The sequence below is a fragment of the Cheilinus undulatus genome, linkage group 13, assembly GCF_018320785.1.
Source record: "Cheilinus undulatus linkage group 13, ASM1832078v1, whole genome shotgun sequence".
NCBI classification, from domain to species: domain Eukaryota; kingdom Metazoa; phylum Chordata; class Actinopteri; order Labriformes; family Labridae; genus Cheilinus; species Cheilinus undulatus.
In genome coordinates this window covers 41088956-41111700 of record NC_054877.1, presented here as the reverse complement: position 1 = coordinate 41111700, position 22745 = coordinate 41088956, and the positions used below count along the sequence as shown (strand labels likewise).

The following is a 22745-nucleotide window of genomic DNA, read 5'->3' as shown; positions in this document are numbered from 1 at the left end:
AGGGGGATAATTCATTCACTTTGCGCACAAAGCACAGGAGAAATCACCCAGGGGAACGACGGCAGACCGAGGGGAGGAGGCGGAGGACTGGAGGGTGATGGGAAACAGTGTCCGCACATGCATGGACAAACACACTCGCCGGGATTTCAGAAACAGTTTTGTATTTATTGTGAGTTTTGATGAATCAGAGAAAGCATAAAAATATTGACTGTATTCTGGAAGATCACTCTCAGTGGCTTTTCCAAGAAAATATTCCCACTAAAACACTGGCAATTATTCAAAGAAAATCCCAATAATCTAACAGTGTGTTAGCCTGCTGCTAACATGGATGGATTATGATAACACAGTTTACAGATTTAGCATTACTTTACTCTAATCAAAACTCAGAAGCAATGTATTTTACCAGAAATCACTCAGTAACATAGATTTTAATGAAATAGATCCATTTCATTGAAGTTCAGTCAATCAGATCATTTCTGATGTGAGGTAAAGAGGTCAGGTTTTTGCTGCTTTGTTTCATAGATGGAGAAATTCTTCCTAATGTCACCCATTTAGTTACTAAAGTTATCTTTTAAAGCCACTCTGAGATGGCCACCATACTGGAAACACTCTAGGCCATGGGTGTCCAAACTATGGCCTGGGGGCCAAATGTGGCCCATGGCCAATTGTTTATCAGCCCCCCAAAAATTCTTAAATTAAATTAAATATGGCTCTTAATAGAGCATGAAGCTTGTGCCGCACTGTATTAATCTTCATAGTTTCAAACAAGGCAGTGCTACCATGCTAATACTGTAAACAAACATTTTGACAAGGATTTATAGCTGATTGGTCTCCCCAAAATCCTTAAACTGATTGGCTATTTGCTTTGTCAGCCTTCATCAAGCCATTTAAGCACAACCAATCACTAAGCATATCTTAACCAACATTAGATAGGTTTTACTACCTTTAATATCGAGGTGAGATATTTAAAAGTGGCCCCAACATCCTTACAAATTTCTGTCTGTGGCCCCCAATGGAAAAAGTTTGGACACCCTGCTCTTGGCCTTAGGCGTCCTAATAAACAGCTCTGTCTTGTATTCATATTAGCCATGCCTCTAATTATGCACAACTCATATCATTCTTTTTAAGATTATTTTTGGAGCTTTTTGCATTTATTGGGACAGAGATCTGTAGAAAGTGGGTAAGAGATGTACCAAACCATGCCAAGTCTGGAAATCGATTCTGCTACTGGTGTGTTGACCCACATAAATCCTTTTAAAACCAAAATGGAACAGTTATTTAAACAATTTACCCTTGAACAGTATGTGCCTTCAAATACATGAACATTTCCAGCCAAACTCTTGCTTTCAACCAGGTTGTGAGTGTGTATTTCTGCTGTGGAGCATGAGGTGTGTATGTGTCTCACAGTGCTTGAGCCAGCCTCTAGTGGACACTTAAAGAACTGCAGTTTTTTTACACTTCCACATTGGCTTCATTTTTCAACAGTGGAGGTTGCTGCTTGTGTCCTGAGACGGTAGCACTTTCTTCCTCTTTTATTAACTAATGGTCGTCAAACAGCATCTTTCAAACATGCTACAGCCTCCTTTAGGTTTGCTGGTTAAAATAATGCAAGAGCACCTGGACCTCCATTCTGGTCTCAGCTTTGATGGGTAAACTGAGAGCCTGGCTGCGAGCATCAGACATCCATAAAAGCAAGGACACTTGGACAATCATAAACACATGCCTGTTTCCTACTATATAAGGCAGAGGAGTCCAAACTTTTACACTGAGGGCCCTCAGTGTAAAAAGACAGACGGAAACATATAAGAATAGTGGGGCCACTTTCATAGTCCTCACCTTGAGGATATTTAAGTAAGACTAATCCAGTGTGAGTTAAAACATGCGTAGCGATTGAATACATCTAAATGGCTTGTTAATGCCTGATAAGGCAAATAGAGAGTCACTTTCAGGATTTTGGGGAGCCACTCAGATTTAAGGGGGCCCTATTTGGCCCTGGCTACCTCTGGGTCTTCCCCTGAAATGCTATTGGTGCTGCTATTTTTTGCAATAATCCATCAGGACATTGTTAATCAAGATCTCTTGTCAAAATGTTTGTTTACAGAATCAACATGGCAGCACTGCCTAGTGCTGGAACAAAAAAGTACAGTAGAGTGGGCCAATCAAACATGGACTGCGGGCTGCATTTGGCCCCCGGGCCATAGTTTGGACACCCCTGATATAAGGTGTATAGCTTCAACCCATCCGGGTACTTTGCTGAAACCATGCTGTCCTGCCTGGGAAAATTTGGGTCATTAGGGATTTATAAACTTAAAATATAAAAACTGTACACTTTACCGGTTATTGAAAGTCCAAATCCATTAGTTAGTGGGCTATGAATGAAAAATGTGACATCTCAGAGAAATGATTGGCATCTTAGAGTAAGAAAACAAACAGAGCTTTAGGTTGATACGGGTGTCTGTTAAGATTCTCACTTTATGTATTTCAACCTTGTTAAATGAGTTGATTCTCGGCTTTTAAAACATCTTTAATACACAAGTGAATGTGAGAAAAATTTGTTTTTAGGCAAGCAGACTAGAGCTCCTGTTGTTACAGAGCGATCTCTAGCTTAAAGTCATTAGAAACACAGCAAAGGTCAGTCATGTTACTATTATAATCCTCTTAAAGACATGGAGCTCTTCTTTTACTTTCCATCGCCAATTTAAGATTTAAAAAACACGAGGGAAATCATGGCTTTTTAGTTATTTGATGCTCAGAATGCAACGCTGTAGCGTTTAATCACTTTGCAACCGCTGTTTCACAATCTACTTGTTTTCGCCCAAACGGGGGCGAGGTAAGTCTGGAGAGGGGGAGGTGATGCTGCGCTGTTCCTGTTTCACTGTTTCACATTTTTAAAATGCCACTGTCTTGGATTCTCAAAAATCCTGCCGTCCGCTGGAATCACAAGCCGGGATTGGTTGGTTTTCTAGGTTTTCTATACAAAAGTGAAATCCATCCAAGACATTCCATGTTTGTTTACTGTGTAGTACTCTAACCTCATGGAGTTTCGTTTTTAATGGAAAGACACCTCCATTAGAAAAATAACTCAAGCTACTGATGAGTGCAGAGCTCAACGCCCTCACTGCGACATTGAATGAGTAATCAAACAACCCTGCATCGCCTCTTGTACAATCGCCATTAGGCAGGTTTACTGTGGCTGTAGATTACAGATTTAAAATAATAAAGAAAGATTACAGATGTCTATGGGCATCAGTGTTAATTGTATCGACTAAAACTATGACTAAAAATGTTCGCTGACTGCCTTTTCTTCCATGACAAACACGAGACAAAGACTAACAAAAACAGATCTGTGATGACTATGGGTGCTTTCACATTGGGCCTACTTGTTTCGAACTGCACCGCAGCGCGATTCCTCCTTCTTCCCCCGCTGGCATGCTTTCACACAAGCAACAGTGAACTGTGCCCACTTGTGTATTTACTCGGTCTGAAGCAGCAGGTGGCGGTATGCACGTAGCTGGTTTACAACCCTGCAAAGAAGGAGAAAGAAGAAGCCACCATGGCAGCCAATGAGGTCATGACCTGAGTGAAGATTGTTTTTGTTTTGACCTGGCAATAGTCCATCCTGCAGCCATGGATGATTTAAAATCACTTTTTAAGATGCCAGCAACTTTGCTCTTTGTATCTGCACATCTACTACAGCTCAGAGGATTAAATGGGCTCGCGCTGCGCAGATACAGCGGTTTTTGAGGCGACAGGAGACTTTTATTGCCTTTGCGTCTCATCTCACTGACTCCAACTTGTGTTCATCTGTAAGGTGAGTCACAACAGACTGTTTATTGACTGGATTCCGATGATTTCCGCCCTATATTGAGAGAAAATGCGAACAAACTGCTGCTCTGTTGAAATTATTTTAGTTTTTATGATGACATCCTAAAGCTGATATGGCGTTCTTTCACGTATCCGAGCGTGGTTAGGTTCGCATCTCATCCACTTGAATCGCGCCCGAGACCACCTTCCCAAGTGGGCCCGGGTGCGGTTCATTTGCATTCACACTTCCAAAACAAACCAGACTTTGGGCTCAAGGGCACTCAGATCCGGGACCAGGCCCCTAATGTGAAAGCACCCTAAAACTAACAAAAACTAAGTTTAGTTTTCATCAGGATGACTAAAACTAGACTAAAATGTAATGTAGTTTTCATCTGACATTCAAAATCTGTGATGTTTTTCCACTGTGGGTAAATCTGTCAAAAAACAATACATCTATATCAATCCTGCCTCTCAGCTGTAGAGAGCAGGGACCCCAGGTTTAGCAGGGTGCAGAGAACACACTACCATGATCTGGTACCAGATTAAGGCAAGAAAATAAATGCTTGGACTAAAAGCAAAGACTAAAATATGAGGACTTTGATGGACTAAAACAAGACTAAAACTAAAAGACTTCATCTAAAGACTAAAATTAAAAATAGCTGCCAAAATGACCACTGATGGGCACATGGGTTTATGGATAGCTGATGTCTGCAGACAGGTACCTCTCTGTGAAAGCTGCACTCCTGAGCTTCTTTTCACAAGTTTTACAATGTGACAGCGTCATTTAGCGGACACTTTTGTCCAGAGAGACATACATCCAGGACAGTGGTCCCACTCTGGAAGCTTCTTGTGTCCAGTGTTAATTTTGGCAGCTATTTCTAATTTTAGTTTTAGTCTTTAAATGAAATGCATTTTAGTTTTAGTCACATTTTAGTCATTTCTACCCTTTTTAGTTTTAGTCCAGTTTTAGATGATGAAAACTCAAAACATTTTAGTCTAGTTTTAGTCCATTAAAAAGTCCTCACATTTTAGTCTTTACTTTTAGTCCAAGCATTCAACCCCCTAATCTCCAGTACCACAGTCAGCAGTGTGAACCACTCAGCTCAGTCTATTTAGAAGTGAACAGATTTTTAGAGGTCAGATTTATGGACTGCTGCGTTTGTGAAGAATCGGGTATTTGAAACCAAGAAGTCTGTCTTTTAAATGTCTGATTTCAAGTTACTTTGCTGTTGTCTTTTACAGTTTGATATTTTTTTTCTGTGTTCCCAGCTTGTGTGCCATTAAACAGTTAATCTTATAATTGACTGAACAAATGTCACACTTATGGCAAAGCTTGCTTGATCTCCGTCTACATCAGTCTCTTTGCCTCTTTTAAAAACTTCATCTCTGGCTATCATCCCTCCTCTAAAAGCTCCGGCTGAATGCGGTGGATCCTGCAGGGCAATAGAAGCCAGCTGTTACAGATGTGTGAGTTTGCATGCATGTGTGTTTTGGTTGTCAGGATGTCTGCAGGCAGGTGCCTCAAATAAAGAGTTAAATGAGATAAAAGTTGCATAAATCTGGGATTTTCTCCAAAAACTCACTGGCTATCAGTTTTATGGATTTGATCTTTGAAAAGATTGTGCTGAACTTTATCTGCCTCTCTGAGGGATTCAAATCAGGAAAAGGAGAAATTATGACCGAGTTAACGTCCAGAGAGACAAAATGTTTTAATCCACATATCTGAGAGAACAAAAAACATGAAATTAAAGCTGCTTCTAAACCAAGAAAGCGGACTGAGGTTGTGTGTCTGCGTCTGTCTGTCAGTCAATGAGAGAGCTGAGCGCTGCGCGGCAGCACTGCACCTCGCAGCGCTCTGGACACCCCTCCCTCCCCCCTCCCTCCCCCTCATCCTCCCCCACACTCTCCGCTCAGCCTCACACACGTCGCTGTAGAGCACTGTGAGACCCCCCCTCACCCACCCCCACCACCACAGCCTGCCACCGTGTCTGCGATCGTGCGCTCCTTCTCAGCGGCTCCACTCCTCTCTGCTCTTCCTCTCACTGATCGTCCCTCTCGGTGTTTGAGCGGAGGGGCTGTTGATACCCACTTTACTCTGTGTTTGTGGAAAGTCAGCCTCTCTCTCACTCTCTCTCTCTCTCTTCCCCTCGCTCTCTCTCTGTCCTCCTCTCTGGCTGCGCTTTGCTAACCTAACAGGAAGGTGTTAACTACTTTTCTTCCACAAAGCGCCTCCCGTTATCTCCGCTGCCGCTGCGCAGGAGCCAGAGGGGACAGTGCTGCTCACATTCACACTCCGCAGAAAAAAACTTTTCCGTTTGTTGTGAGGATAAAAAAAATAAAAGAAGCCGGAAGCCGAGGAGTTGTCTGGAGAAGAAGCGGATTCTGCCGCGGCGAGGTGAGTAACAACAGCCTGTCTTTTATTGTTGTTGGGTTTGAAGCTTTGTGTTTTTGCGTCCTTTTTCGCGTTGATCCGCGTCTCTCAGTGTTTGGAGCGGATTGGTGTGGCTGCAGTAACTTTCTCGGAGATTGTGCGCTCTGCTCGCTGTGTGCGGCGGCGCTTCCACGCGTAAAAGAAATGTTTTTAATGGGAAAAAAAAGTCACGCCACGGACTGTCCCCGCTTGGACACTGACTTTTACGCATGTGCGCGCGAATGCGTGCGCGTTTATATCTCTGTTTGTGTCTCTCTGAGTATGTGTGTGTTCACGCGCATGCACGCACGAGGGTCCCAAACAAGAAAGTGTCCTCTAGAAAACACTTGTCTCAGGATAGTGCGCGTGTCAGTGCCATTACGCATACATTACCATCCATACATGTACACTTCAAGTGTCCCTCTCACTCCAAGCAGTGCGTCAACTTTCATATCGATCATTTCTTTCTTTTTAGTGACCTGACTTTTAATTTTCATAATTAGCTCTAAGCTTTTTTTGTTTCAATGAATTAAAACAAGGAGAAAAACATCAACCTCTCGCATTTATTTTTACACTTCTGTGAGGCTCAAGCGATCTTTCCCCTTCACTCCCCGGCGGATCCAGCATGATGAGTATCACTAGAAGGCCCACTGTGTACACTTGTATTTAAAAATGAGTTTCACCTCTTCAGACAGCTGAGTAAAATGCCTGCTGAATTTATAAGAGAGTAAAATAGAAAGTTAGTGATGCTTTGGAGAGCTGACGCGCTTTAAGGAGCAAGACATGCGGCTTAAACTGCCGTAATGGCCCTTTAAGTTTGGTCTAATTATGCGTGAAATATACCGATCGTTAATTAGTATTCCAAATAGACTGGAATAATTAAAGGCTCGTTGAAAAAAATTATGTTATAATGAAATTTCTGATCGTCATGATTTAAACTTTTGATTTAAACTTCCAGTTTTACGCATCTAAATGTGATCTTTAAAATCAAAACTTAAAAAGGAAATGAAAATAAACAGTGTAAGGGTTAAAATAAGATCCAAACAGACATGTTCTCCTCAAAGGCCTCCACCAAGAAGCCCGAGTGAATCAAGTCCTCTTGAATGCGCAACAAATTATTCTCAGTTTCTCTCAAAGAGAAACAGACGGCTTGAATTTAAAAAGAAGGCGCCTCGCTGCTTAGCATGCGCGTGCACGCGCGCACACACACTCATGCACACAGTTGGGAAACACCTGTTAACTAGGGAGCCACTATAATTTACATCCACCCCCTAAATAAGCAGCGCAGAGCCAGAGGAGGTCCCCGGGGGCCCCCTCCTGCTTCCAGGCCGAGCAGAGTGAGCCAAAGTCGGCTTCCCTTGGAGTGCGAGGTCCCGCTGCTGGAGCGTCGGTTCCACCTCACTTTCACTTGTGTTTTGGGCATTTTACCGAGCGCCAGCAGGGACAAACACAGCCTGATTACACTGCATAGAATTCAGGGTTGAGATGTTTTATTTTAAGGCAAAAATCCCACAGCTAAGTTTGAGTGTTTTTTTTGTCTTCTTTTTTTTTCCAAAGCGTAGAGAGAGATAGCTCATGTTTTCATTTCTATTCAAAGTGAAAGTCACAGACACTTAAACCACCAATAAAATCGACCTTTTCATGTTTTTATGAACTCTAAAAATATTTATTTTATTTCTTCTCACGCCATTGTCACTATTTGTGCCCCCGCCTCGTTTTAATCAAACACACACCATTTTTTTTATTAAAAAGAGGGTCTCTGGAGCAAACAAGTGAGCCAGTACGCACGCGCCCGAGCACGCGCGTCGCAGCAACAAAAGCCGCAACACCCAGAAGGAGGAATAATAAAATCAGCGGTGTGGAGGGAAAAATAGCAAAAACACATCAGTGGTTATTTCCAGGTTAAAAGTCTTCTCAGTGCCAGCGACAAACAGCGCGTAAAAGCACACTTTTGGAGCAAAGGTGCGCGCGCGGCGGGTCATTGAGCTCAGCTCGGGGTGAAGATTGAATTATAGTTCCTCTTAAAAAAAAAAAAAAAAAAAATCACAAACTGCACATCCACATCCAGTGAGCGGCGCGTGATGAATCAGTTGAATTGATTTTATTGATTGTAAGATCAACCAGCCCTGACTTTTAACGATCAGCCGAGCTCTTTCATTTTCAAACACTCACATCAGAAAGCAATAATTATCTGTTTAGAGTGGAACACGTGGAGAAAAGGACGTTTCAGGGAAACGTTTGAACACATTTAAATAGCAGCATGCAATAGATTCACTGAGATCTTTAGTCGTTTTAAAAATATAAAGTTTGGATTTATCAGATACCAAGATTTACGCATGAGGGGAAAAGGAGCACTCTTAATTTTCCTCTTTCATTTTCTGTTATGTCATCACTTTAGGCCACGTTATCAGTCCTTACCTCTGTATTTAATTGAAGGTGATTAATTCTTCCACTTAAATGATACTATTAGTTCTAATTATTAATATTAAGGATGAATAAAACACATGAAAATACATGTTTCAATTACGCGCAATGAGAGGGATTTTTCCTGTAAAACACAATCCTTTATACTCATTGTAGTTGAGTTATTATCTGTCTAATTATGTAAATGAGAGTCTGTGATTTATTATTTTATATTTTTGGAGTCACTGCAGTATTTAAAAATGCATGCAAACGCTCTAAAATCCTTCTTTTTGACCTCAAAGGCCTTTTTTTTTCCAACAATTAAAGTTTTATTTTCCGTAACAGCCACGAGACTTTCTGCTTAATAAAACATGTTTTTGTGTACTCTTTTATGACCCCTCATCACAGTGATGCACCTCGTGTCACTTTCTGTATCATTTCATCATTTTCCGCTTCAGAGCTCAGTGATTTATAGGCCGCCGAGTTCGGGGATATTGAAAGTTACGCGCCACTTTTACGCACAGCAGAAGCATCGTATTAATCTGTATTTAACTGCATGTAGAGAGGATTTTTTTGGTCTTATTTTTAGTTTGGTTTAATTTTAAAATTTTCGTGTCCTTAATGGATAATTTAGCCACACTAGAACCTCTGCCTCAGACCACATTTAACCACCAACATGAGGATTATTTCAGCCAAAAATATTAATACTGTTTTAATGAAACATCATGACGCATGCGTCCACATTAACCTCCGATAAATTCTGCATATTTTTTCCTCAGCCACATTTGCCACCACTGCCTGGACTTTTTAATTCCATCTCCTAAAGTAGCCCTCCTCTGTTTATTTTTCTCACTTATTCATTTAGGCCTCTTCCGTCCCACAGGAATAGTCTGCACGCGCAAAAGGAGGAAAAAAAAAGTGTCGAGGTTGTAGGAAAAGTAGCAAAAGATGATTTATTTGTCAGCGTTTTCGATTCTCTTCCTCCTCATCCTCCCCCGTCCTCTTCCTCCTCTCTCAGCAGTCAGCTGTTATTGCTCACCATTGATCTCTCGTGCTGCCCTCCTTTGCGCAGCGACAAGTGAACGAAAATTAATGTCCATTTCACACCTCTGGGCTGGATCGATGGCCGCGGGGGGAGAAGTTTATTTTAATTTGGATCCGGAGAAATGAACAAAAAAAATCCTTCCAACCGCTTAATTATCCCAAAACTAGTTAAGCATCGCTTTAATCAGGACATTAATAATTACTAAGTAGCTTGTGAGCAGCTTCAAAATCACATTTATCGAATTATAGAAGAGATTTAAAAGAAGGAGCGTTTTTTTTTAAGTTTTATTTACAGGCAGGAGGAAAGGAGTCATCAGGAATCTAAGACACAAAAGCGGAGGCCACTTTTGCTGCACAAAGCTTTTCACCTCCTAAGATCTGCTCCATCCTTCATCAGCGTTTTATTTTATCCCTGAACAATTATAAAATCTGTTATTTTCGACTCTTTAACTGTTTTTTCATCCAAAGAAGCAACTCTTTAAATTTGGGATATATTAATGCGTCATGACGCGCGTCTTTGCATCCCTTCTTCCCCTCTTCTTCTCTCCCCATGACACTGATAGTAACTTCTGTGTTCATGTACTTCTGTGTCTGGTTTGTCTAAGTGCCGTGCGTCACTGTGGTTGAGTACAGAGCAGACGTCACTCAGATTAGACAGTTCATTAAGAGAGGGTTATCATGGTTATATGGAGCCTCATAGTGAAGGTTTTAGAGATGAAAAATGATTCATGCACCCATGTCTGCACTCATGCAGGGAGAAAAGACGTTTTTGGATATCAGAAAATATTTTGAAGTATTTTAAAGCAAATACTGCAGGACTCAAGTTATAATACAACCGAATTATTGCCACTCTTATTGGAGGAGGTCAAGAGCCCCTCTTCTTTGACTCAGCTAATTAAGATGTTCATTGCGTATTTGTGTTGTTTCATCCAAAGATGCAGCTTTAATTTTGGGCATATTATGCGTAATGACATCACACCCTTCCTTCTTCTTTACCCACTCCTCTCCCCCATGACATGACTGATAGTAAACTGGTGGGCTGAGTGAATGTACTTGACTGCGGTGCTCATGCAGATCTGCGTGTGGTTTGTCTAGCTGGTGCTGGTGGTCGCACTTTCATGCTGTGCGTCACCGTGAGAAAGGCAACGTTTTGGAATATTAAAAATGCATTATGAAGTATTTTTAAAGCATCACTTGAGCTCAAGTTACAACACAAAAGAATACTTTGGACTCTTGTTGGAGGAGGTCAGGAGCGCCTCTTCTTTGACTCATGAAGTTGTACACCACTGCATATTTCTGTTATTTCATCCAAAGAGCCAACTTTTAATTTTGGGAACATTATGCGTAATGACGCGCGCTTTTACATCCCCTCCTCCCCTCTTCACTGATGGTAGACAGTGCTGGCTAAGTGAATGCACTTGACTGCTGTGTTCATGTGGATCTGCGTGTGGTTTGTCTAAGTGGTGCTCGCGCAGAGCAAACGTCACCCAGATCACAGTTCATTAAGAGGTGATAATGATGGCTCTGGCACACGTTTTGAGCATGTTTGAGGCTTTTCGAATAATAATAAAAAAAGATTCAACCATGAATGTTTAACTGCAGGGAGAAAAAACAACGTTTGGTAACTTATAAAGATATTATCAAGTATTTTAAAGTATTTTGAAACTCAAAGTTATGATATAACAGTAACTTTCACTTTTATTGGAGCAGGTCATGAGTATCCACTCTTTGACTCCAGTAATTAAATTGTAATCCACTGTTTTTTTTTTTTTTTTTTTTTTTGTGTGTGTTAATTAATCAAAAAATGCAACTTTTAATTTTGGGCACTTATGCGTAATTACGCGCGCCTTTCCTCCTCTATAACATGCCACTGATAGTAAATGAAGCATGGATCGCTCAGTCCTGACTAGTTTGATGACCCCCTCGGTCTATTAAGTCCTATCAATATGCACTAACTCCTCATTCTGTATTAAAAGCAGAACCAACTCCTTCTCCCCCCTCCCCCCTCCTCCTCCGTGTGTGTCTTTTATTATTTCGTCGTGCTAATAAACACTACATGCGAGAGCTAATTTGACATGCAGCCGGTAATTGAAATAAACGCGTCGCCGGTAAATAACAAGTGTTTGAACACGCAGACGCGCAGAGCAGGGAGGGCCCTACGCCGAGGAGACGCGTCGTGCGCGCGCTGCATCCTGAAACTTTCTCTCATTGTTGTCTCGTTATCGCTCCTTTAATCACTGTAATTAAGTGCCAGGGAAGCAGGATGCGATCATTTCATGGCGGGATATTGTTGGTGCTGTGGCGCTGATCAAACCAACCAAATCTTCTCCTCGCGCTGGAAAGTGCAGCCTGTCCGCAAGGCGGAGTGTGTTTTGGGGCGATTATGATTGATTTGTGTATTATTCCGTGTTTGAAAAGTTTTTATTGAATATTTTTCACACACTGCCACCCTTATTAATAATGTTTACTGCGCACTGGGCTCAGTTTGGTGCGATTTCTTCAGGAAAATGCTCTTTTGAAGCTGTTTTCTTTCATTATTTGATCCATGACAGCCATTTAAATGGAAAAGGAATGTTTTTTCTGTTTTAATATGGCAGAATTTAATCTTTTTTAGTTTAACGCCTTTTCAATTTTCAGAAAATGTTTTTAAAAAAGCAAGAAAATTGCTGAGATATTGTTATTTCTAATTAGAATAATTGACTTGATTTCTATAACACAGTGATGCTCAGGCTCTGGAGCCACATGTGGCTCTTTTGTGATCATTTGTGGCTCTTTTATGTCTAAATTTGAAATATGATTCCCCCAGAAAAGCTTACAAATGGGGAACTTTGACCTTATAAATTGTTACAGGTCATTTTAATCAGTTTGTTTCCAGCCCTTATACAGTGGGATTTAATTGTCAACCTTTATTTTGTTGTCTGTATATTTCCATTGCCCTTATTTGCAGTTTTTTTGCCCCTTTTCTCATTCTTCGGCCATTTTTTCTCCTTATTTCTTGCCACTTTTATCCTGCTTTTTGCTACTTTTTGCCATTTTATAGCCAGTATTTCCACCATTTACTGATTTTTGCCCATTTTAGTCATCAGTAACTCATTTTTTTTTGCCACTTTTCATCGATTTTTCCACTTTTGGACCAATTTTTCCACCTTAAACTATTTTGTCACCTAAACCCATTTTGCCACTTCCCATCTCTTAGATTATGGCTCGTGCAGATGTTTTTGTCAGAAATGTGGCTCTTTGGTTGAGCATGGTCGAGCATCACTGCTATAACATCAATCAAAACACTCACAGAGTGCATTATAGCACAAAAATAGAAAGAAAGTAAGGGTAAAAGAGTTATTTTTTAAATTTACAGCAACAGGACACCGTTGAAATTGTCAGAAATTATCAGCAAAGAGGACAAATAGAAGTTAAAATCAGATTAAATAACATAAAGATTGCTCCAAAGAGGCGTGATAATTCTGACTTCAAACAGCAGATTTCTACAGCTAAACCTGCAGTTTATCCTCCCTCTGTGCACGTGCATCCAGACCCAATGATTCCTTTTATTGATGACAGGAAAGCGGAGTAGCTCATGTCCAGTCATTTTCTATTGGAAGGAAATCAGTCCATGCAGCGGCTGCAGTGCCGTGTTTAATGGTTTGATTGCATTGGAGCAGGCAGCCTCATGGTAATGCCGTTAGAGAGGGAAATATCACTCGGAGACGCTATCGGCAACAAGAGAAAGTCAAAGAATTAGCCTAATGGGGGGAGAGAGAACTTGTGTCGGATGTCAGATACTTTCTATTCCCCATATTGCTCCGTGTCTCTGTCTCTCTGCGTCGATCCATCCTCCTGCGCCACATCATCTCTCTCTCAGGTTTCCCCCTTCATTCGTCAATTACACCATGAGCCCTATCACAAGCTCCCCGCATGGAGAATCAGCTAATATCTGCCCCCCTTTCTCTCCCCTGAAGACAATGTTGGTGCATTTGCGTCCATCGATTGCACACAGGCCGTATTTGTGAAGACTGCTTATCATTTTTCCTCTGTGCAGCCAGGCAGGAGGCCGGCCTCATCATAATGCATGTGCAGGACCACACGCGTGCACTTTCATGCTCATAATGCACGTTCAGCAGCTTTTGATAAGTGAACAGAAAGTTTTTTGTTGCATCCGTGACCTTTGGCCTCCACGCAGAGCAGCACACATCATTTCCCGGCAGGCTTCAAACACATTTCCCATTGTTCTTATTATCATTATTAACTCCACAAAAGCGGATCATTACAGCAGAATCTGTAAGTGAAAACAGCAAACCTGGCATCACTTCTCCCTTGTTAAACTTGAGCTAATTGGCTTGCGCTCACTCGCATGCAGCCTGAAGCACAAAACCGGCCAGCCAGCCGCCTGTCTGCCTGCCAGCCGGGGAGATTAGTGGCTGCTGTTGTACACGCCGAGCGCAGCACAGCAATAAAGAGTCATAGCAGGGCGGCCGGTGCCACACACACTCGCAGAGGCACGGTGAGATCTGTCACCTGTCGGTCAGCGCGCAGACATGAGTGTCATCTGTCAGGGATGTGAGGGTTTTGTGAGTGCGTGCTTCGTCTGTGGAAAGTTAAAAGTGTTACGACGCTGCAGAGACGGATAAATATCAAGGCGTGAGAGGAGATTGTCAGCATTAAACCCAGCCTCTTCTGTAAAGCTTGGTGTTAAAGCAGCAGACAGCTTTAATAAAACATTAAAATGTTATAAAAAGGGGGATATTTTTGTCTGCTTCCATGCAAAGTCAGTCAGACCTGCTGTTTCTGTCTCTTTTAGGCAGATAAATCTCATGATTCTGCCATGTCCTGACAACAGGCCCCTACTACTGCACCAGCCGGCAGAAAAACATGTCACATCTTATCATAAAGGGGGCAAAAAATGCTGAGATTTGGCAAGCAAGTACTCCAAAAATAGACCCAACCACATAATGGTGTGCTTTTCCATTTAGCCTTGTCCGTACCAGGAATTAGCTGGCCCCTCTCTGAACTGGGCCTCGCCGGTGCTGCCATGAATAGAAATCCCTGCCACAGGTCAGGGCCTGAGTCCAGAACGATTTCTCTCTGCCGGGCCAGCCATGGCTCTGTCTCTGACATCACAGTGGCTTATTTGAGAAGTAAATCCTCTTATTTTTGTTCTGCTGTAACGCCACGCAGAGATTCCTGACAAAAAAAAGCACGCCCCCGTTCTATTTTTCTGCCTTCAAAAAATTAGTGGCGTCCTTCTTAAGACATTTATCTTTAGTTGACTGCTGCACAAAGCGTGCATGTTCTCCTGCACCGGCTCGTCCAATCCTTATTGATTTTGTAGCTGAATATTGCTGGAGTGTCATTATCCACCTCAGGATGATGTGTGTGTCTGTGTATTATCAAATCTAACTGTAATCATTTTTTCACTGCTCATGCATGCGTGTGCAGCAGCTGTTGACTGAAGCGAATAACGTGGTTAGAGATTTCATATCACAGAGGAAGAAAGAAAACTGGATGTTTGCACATTTGGAGGCAAAACGACTGAAAAGAAAGACAAAATGAGAGAACAGCAGAGGAGATAGATGGGTGTGATTCTTATTCACAAGGACATTTGAGCTCTGCCTCTTGGCCAGACATGAATGAGTACATTTCAATAGTATCGACTGTTGCTTCGGACATCGGCCAGCATACGCGCAGATACACAGAGATACTGATGCACAAGCACAAACACCCAGGCCTGTCTGGAATACTGAGTGGATCCGAGAGCAGGTTAGGCCACGTTTTTTATGCTAAAAACACACAGACGCACATATCGCAGACCGGCGGTTTACTTTCTCTTTCCTCCTCCATTTGTGTGTCATGGTGGTAAATATTTAATATCTGACAGCACGGCTTTAAATAGAAATCTTTGTCTTCCGCTGACGGTGAAAGGAGCTTTAGAGCGGTTTGGTTTCCTCTGCACTACTTGAAGCAAAGTTGTAATTTCCCATTTTCTGAGAACTATTCAAAAATACAAAACAAGCCTTTTTCCTGCAATATGCATGACTTTTTAATCTTCATTTGATTGAAAAAGAGGGCTCTGCTGTGTTTTGTCTTAGTTCTGCCATGCATCGTGGATGATCATGAGTGCAAAGTTTACGGCAATGTCCAATGAAACAGCAAGTCTGCATATTTTCAGGTTCTTGGATTAACTAAACAGATGTAAAGTTAAGCTAGCAAGCTGCAAAACTTTGGCTAATTTCATTCAATTTGCAAAGAAAAAAAAGATTGTGTGAGCGATTCAAACAAGCCCTTTATCGTGAGTGGGTGGTATCTTATCTTAATTTTACCATTATCAAAAGTGGAAATCACTCCAAACATCAGAAATGTAAAAATATAGAAAGAAATACGAAAGCCTTTATAAAAACAGTCAAAACATTTTAAAAGCCAACATGTTTCGACCATGTACACTGTTAAATCGAACAAGATGAAAACACTTAAAATATCTGCCGTAGCTGATTATGTCAAACTATTCACATTTTAAAATTCTGAACAATCATGCCTCACAAAGTCATCTGTTTTGATCGACTACATGCTACAAAGCCTGAAAGGTGCACTTTGACAGTGGAAATGCTCTTCCACAGAGTTCAGTGCATCATCTTTGCTATGTTGAAGTTCATCCCTGTAGGCAGGACTTCTCTAACTCAGTGGGTAACTTCAGTCATGGTGCAAAAGTGTTTAATGCCCAGATGCATTTAGGGAAAACTCAGCAGATGGGCGGGGTATTAATAAATAAAATTAGTAAAATCACAAAAAAAGCATAGTGATAGAGTGCTGTTTACTTGAAACTAAAAATGTGTTATATTAACTCAGAAATAGAGCTGAAACAGCTGTTTTGTAAAAACCTTATACTGATTGGTCTAACAGCGTCTTCATAAGAGCTAACAAACATCCTCATTAGCGGTGCAGATTTTTGGAGTGATACCAGTATCAGCAGATATTAGTTTATTATCGGTGAAAATTTCTGCGGCTATTTAAAAACAACTTTTTGGCTATAAACTCTGTCCATATTAGCTGTAAATATTGGCTGTAGGAACAAATAAGTTAGTGGTGTTTAAGCCTGGACCAAAAGACCTCTCTCAGCTGAAATGAGTTTTTTTTGTAACTCATTATCATTTCTTACACTTTAAAGTTTGTTTTGAGGACTGACATCCTCAAACTTTAAATTGTGTGTTTAAAGGACTGTAGTTTTAGGTCCATGCTAAATTCAAATATCGGCATCAGCTGAACTTATTTTGTAAATCAGCAAAAATCTAATATTGTGCTTCCCTAAGTTTAACCATTACAGGAAAGGCATTCCAAACATGAAAATTGTAAAATATGGAGGGAAATTATTATAAACAGTCGTTTAAAAAGCCCACATGACTCCACCAAGTTCGTAGGGCTTCAGCAGAGCAAACAGACCTCTACATTTGGGATGCACAATATTATCAGTATATCTGTTTCTGCATGTATTAGCTTAGAATGTGTTTAGTTTAGTTTAGTTTATTTGGTATTTTTTCATTGTGCCATACAACAAAAGAGGTGCCCAACCCTCATGGACTTACAAGACACTGAAATACAAAACAAATATGAGCAATCAAGCAATGACAAGACAATCATCACAGCACGTATCAGACAGAAACAATTCAAATGTTAACATAATGATGCTCAGTGGGTGTAAGACCTTACATTTCTTATTAGACAGCAGCTTTAGTGTTTTTCAGTCAAATATAAGGTGTCCTCTTACACTGTTGAAAGGCGTCCAACTGTGTATGTGAATGTGAAATATTAGTACTAGATAATATTAAAATTTCTGCCAAAATTTACAGCCAAGACTGGCTGTAAAAATCTGCATACATCAGCGGTAAAAATGATCTGTACAAACAAATAAGTTAGTGGAGTTTTAGGCTGGACCAACAGGCGGACTGAGGTTTGAGACCTTAATTTAGGTAAGTGTGCGCTAATATTGATTTAGAAATATTGGCAAAAATCAGATACCGTAATCTCTTAATTTTACCACTATACAAATGGAAAACCAGGTACTCCAAATGTGATTAATGTAAAAACATGGAAGGAAACACTCAAAAAGTCTTTATAATAATGGTCACTCATTTAAAAAGGTAACATTTCAATTGCCTAGGTGTCTTAGCTTCAGTAAAGACCTACTTACGTGGTTTATAAAGGACTTCGCCATTATTAAAAAGCCCTTCATGGTATTCCCTTCCTCATTTTTTCTTTTACACATTTAGATTTCCTTATTTTATATTGATGAAGCGTGATATGTTTAAAAAACACACCAACCAATCCTGTTTAGGTAATTTACATTCATTTCTATGGTTAAAATGAACGGGAATTAGCCCAAATCTTGCAAGAAATATGTGTACTAAATCCATTTAGTTGATCCGAGAACCTCAAAATCTGCAGCCTTGCTATTATAGTGGACAATGTTGTAACTTTGCTCTCATAATCACATAATACAGCACCAATCCAGGACAGATCAGTGCCTGGTTTCCTCTTTTTATAATGAGAGCCAGAGCACCCAACTGTTTCACAATTCATCCACTTAAGCCAGTCATCCCTGCTTTTTATCAGTTTCCATTGACAGCATATTGATAGTAAAATCAGTTGTAAGTTGCTGCATCTTTTAAAAGGAGTGCTGCTGAAATTTTAAAAAGTGTTTTTCAATTATATCAAGTTTTTCCCTCAAAAATGGCACCTGCACCCTTTTTTCTCACTCAAGGCTGACCAGCTCTTATAAAATATTTTAATGGCTGTTATTAAAGCTTGTGTAAAGTGTAAAGAGCTGTTATTAGCCGCAAAATAAGGCGTGCCAAGGCTTCCAGGGTGAAGAACAGAGAGAGAAAGAGAAAGGACGGCCGAGAAGAGGCTGTAAATTTCACTGGAAGCTTCTAGACGTGAACATTCTGTTCTCAGGAGAGTTTCGGCTTTCTCCCACCCTTCATACTGAAGATTTTTCAGTGAAGTTTGATTAAAGAAGTGGTCATTTTGGGATTTATATACATTTATGTGCTGTTGCATTAACAAAGGATTTTCTGTGTTGTGTTTTATGCGTCAAACTCTCTAAATAGTCCACCCATGATGCGCTGTTGTCTCTGAGTGATTGTTTGTGTTCAGCAGAGATGAGATGAACGACACAGCTCGGCCTGTCTTGTAATAAAAGTAAGAGTGGCACTTTCACGCTTGTCAACAACCTCTAAATATATCCATGGACCGGGAAGAGCACAAACACTCAGACAGGCCTGCGGTTTTGACTGCGTTTCTCTCTGTCTCCATTAGAAAAGAGAAAGAGAGGGGGGGGGGGGGGGGCTTGAGCTGCCTTCCTCCCCGACAGTCTGAGCCCACTCTTTACACTGACATGTGTGTACACACAGCAGTCACAGCCGACAAGACATTTTTATAACAAAAATTGGATTCTCTGCGTCCGTTCCTCTCTAAAACTCAGCAGACACAGTGGAAAACTCAATGTGACAACTTTCAGTGCCGTGTTGGAGCGGCAGAAGCGTCGGTTACACAGTCAAAGCAGCCGAGCGAGAAAAATATTTATTCCGAGCAGTCAACAAAAAGGACGGCTTCGATGAGACGGGCGCTGGTTGTCAGGAGTGGAGTTATTTGGATCCCATTTTAGCGTTCAGTTTTTTTTGATCCTGACACCCAGAAGAGCTTATGTTCCCCTTCTCCAATTCTTTATCAAAGAAGGAACTCTCCCCTGGAAAACAAGCACAATGAGGATTTTTGACCATATTATTGAAGTTTACAGGAGCTTTTTATGGTAACAGCTGTCACTTGAAGTGATATTTTGCACTGAAAAAGTCACCATTAAAACGTCTTCATGTCCTGAACTGATTTGTAGTGAAGAGGATTTGGGGCCACTTTTGGAATAAAGTCAAAATGTTGAGAATGACGACAACATTTTGAGAATTTAGTTGAAAGATGATTTTGTGGGTAAAGGAAAGTACGAGAGCGCACTAGAGCCTTAAAAACATATTATTTTCTCTCCACCCCTGGCTCTAACCCTCTGTAGATTTTTTGATAGAGTTTTATCACAGAATTTCACACTTAAGTATGATACCAATAAACCTCTTGGCAAAAAATACAAGTCATAGACAAAAAATATTTGTATTCTCTTGTTTTAATTGCAAAAAGCAGACAAACTCCTGCATACACTGTCTAACTTGTACTTTGGCAACCTGCATGTACAGAGACCTTGCCAATGTTTTTGTGCAATTTTGACAACATGCAAGAGTTTTCTTGCATGTTTTTCGACGTATTCGTCTCCTAACCCTTTGTGTTTGGTCCATTCGGACAACTTGTCCTTGTGGGTTGAATCTGTCCCCTTCTGGTTTGTCTGTTTGAAAGCAAGAAGTGTAACCAAATTCTGTTCTGCATCATTTTCAGCCACTTTGTTTCAGTCCTTTCAAACAAGTTTTACACCTTTTTATGGCCAATATGGCTTACACACAAGAGATTTGTCTGTTTTCGAGTCCATAAACATTTTTTGATTATTTGCCTGTAGTTATGATCAGAGGAGAATGCAAAAGCAATCAGGACCCAAATTTAAAAAAAATATTCATCCACTCAAACTTTAACATTGTTATGTGAACCTCAGATAGAAAAAGGCATTCTTGAACTAAGAGATAGGAAATAAATATTTTTAAAGAAAAACTTGCATACTTTTTATTTACTCTTTTTTCCCAAAATACCATAGAAACTTGGACAAAAAAAAAGACATTTACTCGTCATCAAAGAAAACCTTAGAAAATGTAAGGATGTCTTGAGTGTTCACTTAGGGCTGGACTTCTTGCCGCATTTTTTTTCCTGCCATACATTGGTGACCCACTGGAAACAACTTTGCGACCCACTTTTGTGTCACGACCCACCAGTTGAGGGTCACTGGCCTGGTGGTTAAGTCGTGCCCAATTTAAAGGTGTACATTTTGTCCATATTTGTAAAAATACCCTTAAAATTACATAAATGTAGAATAAAAACACAGTTATTATGTAAAATTTGTGCTTAAATGTAAGTAATGTGTATAAATAAAACTATAAACGTGTACACTTTAACCATGGATGGTGGGGGCCACAGGTGGAAAGTTTGGAAACCCCTGGTATTGGGAGCAATCCCTGTTATTTAAAGGTAAAATAGGTCAATTTGACCCCTGGACAACATTAAGGTTAAGCATCTGTCTAGTGAAACAGATGCATTATTTTCCATTAATGTCAATCATTAAAATAATGTAGATTGTTTTGTTCTGAACACACGGTATTAAAAGTCTTAAAGTATCACACATTTTAATAACCTGACCTCTCCAAAGAGCAATAACCCTCAATCATGATATATCAAACATCAATAATGACATTTTCTGATTATTTTCCATAAAATCTGTTATTCTCCAGCAGTCCCCTCCTCTCAGCAGCTCATATTTCCCGAGTGAACCCCCCCTCCTCAGAGTGATGTTAAGACACATTGTTGTTGACACCGCAATTTCACCGGCCGGTATAACGTTGTCACTTAAAGTGCAGATTTGACGTGAAAAGCCCTCCTCGCTGTTTGTGTTTAATATCGCGCCGACAGCTGTATCATTCTTGCACACTGTAATCAAATTATGACAGCGTGGTAAATGTTCCCATGTGACATTTTCTATTATAAAATGCATATAGCCAGTGTCAGACAATGTGTGGGTGGTATCCCTCGGTGGCAAATGGGATTGTAAGTGGCACCGAGTGACATTATATGTGGGTGCGTTACGTGTAATTGCTCTTGTATACTGATGATATGCATAGGTGGATGTCATTTGGAGATACGACTGTTATCTTAGAGAGAAGGTGGAAAACATCTCTGACTTTTAGCAGCTTTTTGGCAGCGTTACTGGTGTGCTATCACAAGTAAAGTTAGCATTTATTGAAACACATCAGGATAGTGGTTCCAATACAAGATGCATACATACAAGAGAAAACAGAAAGCAGAGAGACAGCTGTAGAGTTTTTTGGTGCTGGTTTTTCAAGGCCAAAGCTCATACATGTTTGCTTGTGTTGTACATGTGCCACAAGACCAGCAGAAGACCAGAAGGCAGCCAGCTTGTGTCAATCACCAGGGGAGATGAAATTTGTACCCTTCCCTCTGATATCACACCCTCTCCTCGCCTCTTTTTTTCCTCGTCTCTTCTCTCTTTCTTGCCCTTTCCCACTTCACCTCAAAAGTCAAATCTGCGCAAATTTGTTTGTCTAATAACTCACTACACTTGGTAAAACCACATTCACCTCAAAAGTAAATAAGAAAAAATAAGGCCTGGATGCTTTTGATTTTTTAAGATCATTTAGATCCACATCTACTGATACAACAGGCAATTTTTACATGTAAACTGCCTTTAAAATGCAATATCTACACTTGATCTAAATCACTATTTTCAAGAAAGGTGACATCTAAAACTTAATTCTTGCTTTTGCAGATGCTTTTTTTTTGTTGTTTGTTTTTTGTTTACTATTTTCGTGCAACTTTTCAGCTGATCTTGGCTTGGTAATCAGACATTTTTGACTAGGTATTAGGCAAATACATGTGCTGAGATTTGAGTTTTTTTTTTTTTTGGCAGTTCTAACCTCAATTTCTCTTTCCCCTCAGTGCCTCCTTTTGCTTCTCTCTTGTTTCTATTCTCTTCTTTCCTATCTCTCCATCTCTGGCCCCATTTCCTTATTTCCACATCACTCTTCTTCTCTTTCTTTCTGTCTTGTACTTTCATGCTCTTTTTACCCGTCTCTTGACACTTAAGGCCTTTTCACACTGGGTGCATGAGGGCTGCATAGCTGCTGCATCAAGACTAAGGTTTAATTTCAGCATGTACTTTAAGAAACCAGGGCTTTGCCTTCTAGAGTGCTGCATCTCATGCAGCTGAGACAAACATCGCCTGCACAGAGAATCTAGAGAACAGGAGGCTTGCCTATTTTTATTCAGGCTACACACTTTTTGCGGCCAAAATAGGCTGGGAATTAAAAATAGAGAGCTATATTTAATGTTATTGCCAAGTTTGTACATTCATATTGTTCGGATATGTTACAGGAAAGAT

At 40.5% G+C, this 22745-nt stretch overlaps 1 protein-coding gene across 4 annotated transcripts in view; it reads left to right on the top strand.

Annotated features, from left to right (window-relative positions):
• The first annotated feature begins 5969 nt into the window (after window positions 1–5969).
• rnf220a (ring finger protein 220a) overlaps window positions 5970–22745 on the top strand; it is a 265577-nt gene continuing 248801 nt past the window's right edge. For 2 of the 4 annotated variants that reach the window (XM_041803399.1, XM_041803397.1), the window contains exon 1: window positions 5970–6199. The gene's annotated coding sequence lies outside the window, so the exon portion shown is untranslated. The remainder of the gene's footprint in view (window positions 6200–22745) is intronic. The other 2 variants (XM_041803396.1, XM_041803395.1) reach the window with 1 other exon arrangement.